Below are 6,000 nucleotides of genomic sequence, written 5' to 3'. Positions count from 1 at the left end.
TCTAAAACACTTTCCCTCCATTGGAATGCTTTCAAAGTGAATCTCCCTCCACTAAAGCTTTTCTCTGAGAGTTATGGCGTCCACGTCTTCTCGCCCAAGAGCCTCCAGGTGTTTACTGTCTCTCACACCAACAACCAACAACGGCACTTTGCCTAGAAGGCCAAGTAGAGCATATCCTCAATTACAATACCAGCTTTAATAAGTGCAGAGAAACCAATGGGTTGGACAAAGGATAAACAAAGGTTCATGGGTCCTCATGCAACCAAAAGACCCAAGAGGTCTAGTGGTATCAACGTTTACCGCTCAGCATGGAAGCCAGGGTGTTGGATTTCAAAGTTGAAATCGGCAAAAGATCTGTAAAGGAAGTTCTTGTTCAGCATGTGTTTACCCCATCCAGAGGTGAATAGCAAACGGTGGAAATGTATCAGATATACATCAACACGTTGCAATTGTAAGTACTCTTGACATGTGAACTTACTGATGACTCTCATTATAACTTTTCTTATATATTTGCAATGTTTCTCCCGCTTGTTCTGAGTAATGTCTCCACTCTTCACAGCTCAATTACATTAGATTTGTTCATTTATACTTATTGATACTCTTAGTTTAACTCTTCTATATATATTGCAGATGTTTATCCCTCTTCTTATGAGCAATGGGAACCTGTGGAGTGCATAATAGCCCTCTTCCATGTTGTACATGCCCACATTGTTTCTCTACAGTACTCAGAGAGGAGGCAGCAAAAGACTGGCTGATGAGGAGAAAGAATCTTTTTTTAATGACCACTTTTACCAACTCAGCTCAAGGAATAAGAATGGCATGTTGGTGAAAGTGTCTCTACCAACCGATGGAACACTGTGGACTGGCCAGTTCCCGAGGAAACAATGGTGGAGGCAATGCGAAGTAAGCTCTACAAGATATACAAAGGTCTCTACGTAGCTCTAATTCCTACCAAACTGGTTAGAATTGCAAACTTTTGTCCTGTTGCACTCTTCATAGAGCTGTTTCATAGCTACAACATCAGAGTACAAAAACTATGTTCATGTGCAAGTCATTTCAGCAGTCATCCTGTGACAAACTTCTTGACAAAGGATGGTATGCAAAGGAAGAGATTGGTTTACGGTGCGAGGTCGCGCTTGATACTCTAGTTGTCAAGTACATGATTGTAAGCCAATCACTGTTACTCTCATTTTGGTATATGCGATCACAAATGCTAAACGGTAAGTACATTCCTATGGACCAGGTTTCTGCAAGTTTGGAAGATAATCCTACTGTGGATGTGGAAGTGATTGATAAAGAGCATGGCCTACTATTGGTGGTTACAATAAGGGAGCTATGCAGTCTTCAGCATTTGGGAAATGACATCATTGAAGAGTCAATGGACAAGGAACTATCAGATTTTTCCTTTTTCTTAGCTGGCCGTAAGGTGATGCGGCGAAGGGAAAAAGATATTTTGTGCAAAGAGTTGGATGGTCGGGTAAGTAGTGTCAATGTAACAGATATTTTGTAACCCAAGTGTATAAAATGAATTCAAGACATGAAGTTTATTGATCTCATTTTTCAATTGTGCCCTGTGAAAAAGTGTGCTTGAAATACATTTCTTTACCACGTCAAATCTCTCCTCTCTCTCTCACTCTCTCTCTCTCTCTCTCTCTCTATATATATATAATATATATATATAATATATATATATATATAATATATATATATATGTTAGACAAGACAAAGACAGATAGAAGAATCATCTTAATTCATTAGAAAGTATAAACTCGTCCGTGAACAATGGACTGAGATACAATTTTTGTAAGTATGGAATCAGAATGTCTTCAAGGTAAAAATCGAAGGAATGCCCCTCGAAAGAAGGTGGTGAGATAGTTGTTCCCGGCGGATTTAGTTCTCCCTTTTCAGGAGTATCATCAATTAGTAGTGTATTAGTTGCATCAAAGGGTACACCGATTTGGCTAAACGGTTTGTATAAAAGAGGTAATCCTGGTTTTTAAGGTGGTAGTGGCCCTCAACGGTAACGCATTTTCTTTGATCATACAAAAAGGCAAAATCTGACGTGTGAGCTTGGCATACACTGCAAACTATTGCAACTAGTGGCGACAAGTTTTGCCTTTGCATTGAAGACCATATGGCAACTCTGAAGCGCGGAAGAAGAAACTCAATAAATTCCTTGGTTCCTGGACGAACCACGACTCGACAAGTTCCCATCCGAAACGTTTGCAAATCCTCAAAGGGTCCTCTGTCACCGAGAGGCATCCGCTTCAGCAGCAATCCATTGACGTCCAAGATAATCAACCTCTGTAAAAGTGACAATTACATATAAGTAGTTAGAAGCTGAACATATTTTCCATACTTGAATAGACATTACCGGAACAACCGTATCTACAGGTAGCAAGGGTCCATACTGGGTCTCTGTAGTGTTCATGTCGTTGTTGCTCTCCTCCGCTTTATCTTCATAGTCATCATTCACATCTTCATCAGGGGTCTCCCCATGGCCCTTTCTGCCTCATTCAAGGTTGATCGGCTTGCCTCATACATCCTTGCCTGATCCATATCATTTTGCTCATCCCTAGGCCTGCTTTCCTCATCCATATTCTTTTGCTCATCTATAGGCCTGCTTTCCTCATCTTGGGTTTCAGCCATAGGCCTCTTTTGGCTCCTCCACTGGCTGACTTGGCTCTTTCATTGTCTCCTCCGGTTGAACCTTAGCAGCTTCCATATGCTCATTTGACCTTTCCTCATCCTCGGCTCTTTCATCTTCTGCTGATATGACACCCTCGGCCCGATGCGATTCCACTGTATCGGATGTAGGGGTTTGTCGTGGTGGCACATCATGTTTTGTAAGATCAATAGTGTGCTCATCCAAGCCGCTATCTTCAAGCTCTCTAGGGCTAGACTATAGTACAGGTGTTTTTATTAAACTTACCCGGTATCTTTGCAAATATCATATGTGTAGTTTTTTAAAGTACTCTGCAAAATTGAAAGACCACATGGTGAGAATTCTTTTATAGACTAAACCAAAACTAACTGAATGCATTGCCAAATGGGTACCTTAGTCATGAAAGTTTTAATGCAAAGTAGCTTTGCAGGACATATTCTGCATGGAGAAGACATCTCCAGCCGCAAGAATTCCCATCGGTTTGATTTGGGACAGTACTTCTTTGATTGGGGCCTTGTATAGTTCATACCTCCCACATAGCTTGCCATAGGCAAGCAACAACTCTTTATACAACTGCACAAAGCAATGTCAAGATGTTAGCATGAGGCTTCAAATTTACATGGATATCTATAAGAAACACTTTCTGATACAAAACACTTACAGCCTAATTTCAGGTGGGTTCCTTTTATTGAATTGAACACCCACACTGCTGGTTGGTCAACATCAAGGCATATGAGACACCAGTGATGGTTGTTCTCATATGGAAAGATGATCACAGTAACTTCCAGCATAGCACAGTGGAGAAACCAACTCTCAAAGGTCCCAGATGGACTGTTCTTTTGTCTAATAATTACAGACATTTGTGGATCAAGGAGAAACACCTCTGTGTGAGTGTGCAGCGGGAGTTGACTTTTGATCAGGCTGCAGAGACTCTACCTGAGTTAGCAAACCTATTATCTGAGTTTTCAAAGCTAGCAAGATAGTAACACTTACTTAAGACAAGCATAGATAATTGTGTCTGAAATCTGAGCATCTGGATTCTGCAATAAATCAATGTCCACTTTTTCCAGAGCTAGCTTTCTGGTTCCATCTACAAATGGTATCTCTGCAAGCAAACCATTCTTCATTGAAAGTAGAGTTTCTTGATTCATTGCCTCTATAGACAGGGTCACGTTGCACTCTGTTTGTTTCTGGGACTCCACTGCTACTTTTGCTTTCTCCTTAAGCTCTGCTTCCCTCATTTCCTCTGTTTGGCGAGCAATAGTCTCTGCCCTTGCCCTTGTATTCATATCATGTGTGACCTCTACAACTGTGAGCTGTGGCACTAGCTCCGGGGGGTATAACAAAATTTCCCTCATTTTCTTATCCTTGCAGACATTGGGGACCAACAGTTTGTCATACCTCCACCTTATTCTTTTCAATGTCTCACTATCTTTGTCCATTATAGTAACCCTGTGGGCATGGGCTGCAACAATGGTCATGTCACTGAAGTACTCCAATAGGAAGTCCTCTGCTGCTTCCTGTAGAGCCATTAATGCCACCACCTTCCACCTTTTGGTGCCCCAGGTAGCTTCATCACATATGGACCTCACCATCCTCTGGAAGGGTAGCTTTGGTATGCATAAATCTACACATTTCTGTGCCTTTCTGATTTCTCTGAAAAGTCCCATGCAGGTTTGCAGCTTCTTCATCCTTGGCCCTTTCAGAATTTTATTTGGTTTTCCAAGTCTTTTCTTTGGGGTTGCAGATCTGCTACTTGCTTTAGATGCTAATCCTGGACCCTTACCTGCCTTCCTTGCAGTGGCTTTTGTTCTAGCCATCTCACTGTACACCAAAAGAAGAGTCTCAATCCCCTTCTCTCTTTCTATGACTCTCTCTCTCTCTCTCTCTCTCTCTCTCTCTCTCTCTCTCTCCTTTCTATAGCTTAGCATATATAAAGAGAGAGAGAGAGAGAGAGAGAGAGAGAGAGAGAGAGTCCACATTACTAAAGGCGCGCGCGGAGCACGTTTTCACCTCAACAAGCACCTCCGCGCGCTGTTAGTATAGGGTAAAATAATACACACATACTCTCTCTCTCTCTCTCTCTCTCTCTCTCTCTCTCTCTCTCTCTCTCTATCTCTCTCTCTGGTCAATGGACAGTACTAACGGCGCGCATAGAGACATGCACTACGGGTATGGCTCTCTACGCGCGCCTTTGGTATAGAGAGAGAGAGAGAGAGAGAGAGAGAGAAGAGAGAGAGAGAGAGAGTATGTGTGTGTGTGTGTGTTTGTGTGTGTGTGTGTGTGTGTATTTTAAAGATGTGTGTCTGTGTGTAAGTGAGTGTGTTTGTGAGTGTGTGTGTGTGTGTGTGTGTGTGTGTCTGGGTGTGTGTGTGTGTGTTTGTGAGTGTGTGGGTGTGTGGGTGTGTATGTGTGTGTCTGTGTGTGTGTGTGTGTTTGTATTTTAAAGATGTGTGTCTGTGTGTTTGTGAGTGTGTGTGTGTGTGGGTGACAGAAACAGAGATAGAGAGATAGAGGCAAAGGCAGAGGGAGAGGCAGACCTTTGTTATGTCGATGGGTGGGCTTGCTGTCGGAGACGCAGACGACGGCTCTTGCACTCTCTCTCTCTCTCTCTCTCTCTCTCTTTCACGAGGTGTGTTTTTTCTCTCTCTTGACCGCTTTATATGGCGTACAAAAAGTATACGGTCTCAATAATGACCACACGTGCGACAGCATGCAAATATACTATAATTTATAGTGACACGTGGGGCACCGCCATGTGTATCCATTATAAGTGTGATTTTGAGAGAGAGAAAGAGAGAGAACAATAGAGAGAGAGAGAGATAGAGAGAGAGTCTTAGAGAGACAGAGAGAGAGAAAGAGTGATCAGATTGTCACAGAGATAGAGAGAGGGAGAGACACAGATTGAGAGAGAGATAGAAAGAGGGAGTCCTTACTCTCAGAGAGAGAGAGAGAAAGAGGGAGGGAGAAAGACAGAGTCAGCTTGACACACAGAAAAGCAATGGAGGAGACACCTTCCTTTGAGTTCCTGCAAACCCCACCAAAAAAACGTGATCTCTCACTCTTTCTCTCTGTATTTCCAACAGTTGGTACAAATTGTGTGTGTGTGTGTGTGTGTGTGTGTGTGTGTGTGTGTTTGTGTGTGTGACTGTTGTTCAACACACACACCTCAATAGCCATACTTCCATAGACAGAGACACAGACACACATACACACAGACACACACAGATATATATATATATATACATTGTCTCTTTTCCTACCCTCTCTGTACACATTACTAACGGCGCGCAAAGCCAACCGAATATTGGCTCCAACTCTCTCCGTGCGCCGTT

The sequence above is a fragment of the Adiantum capillus-veneris genome, chromosome 16, assembly GCF_014529385.1.
Source record: "Adiantum capillus-veneris isolate H3 chromosome 16, ASM1452938v2, whole genome shotgun sequence".
NCBI lineage: Eukaryota > Viridiplantae > Streptophyta > Polypodiopsida > Polypodiales > Pteridaceae > Adiantum > Adiantum capillus-veneris.
This window is presented reverse-complemented; position numbering follows the sequence as displayed.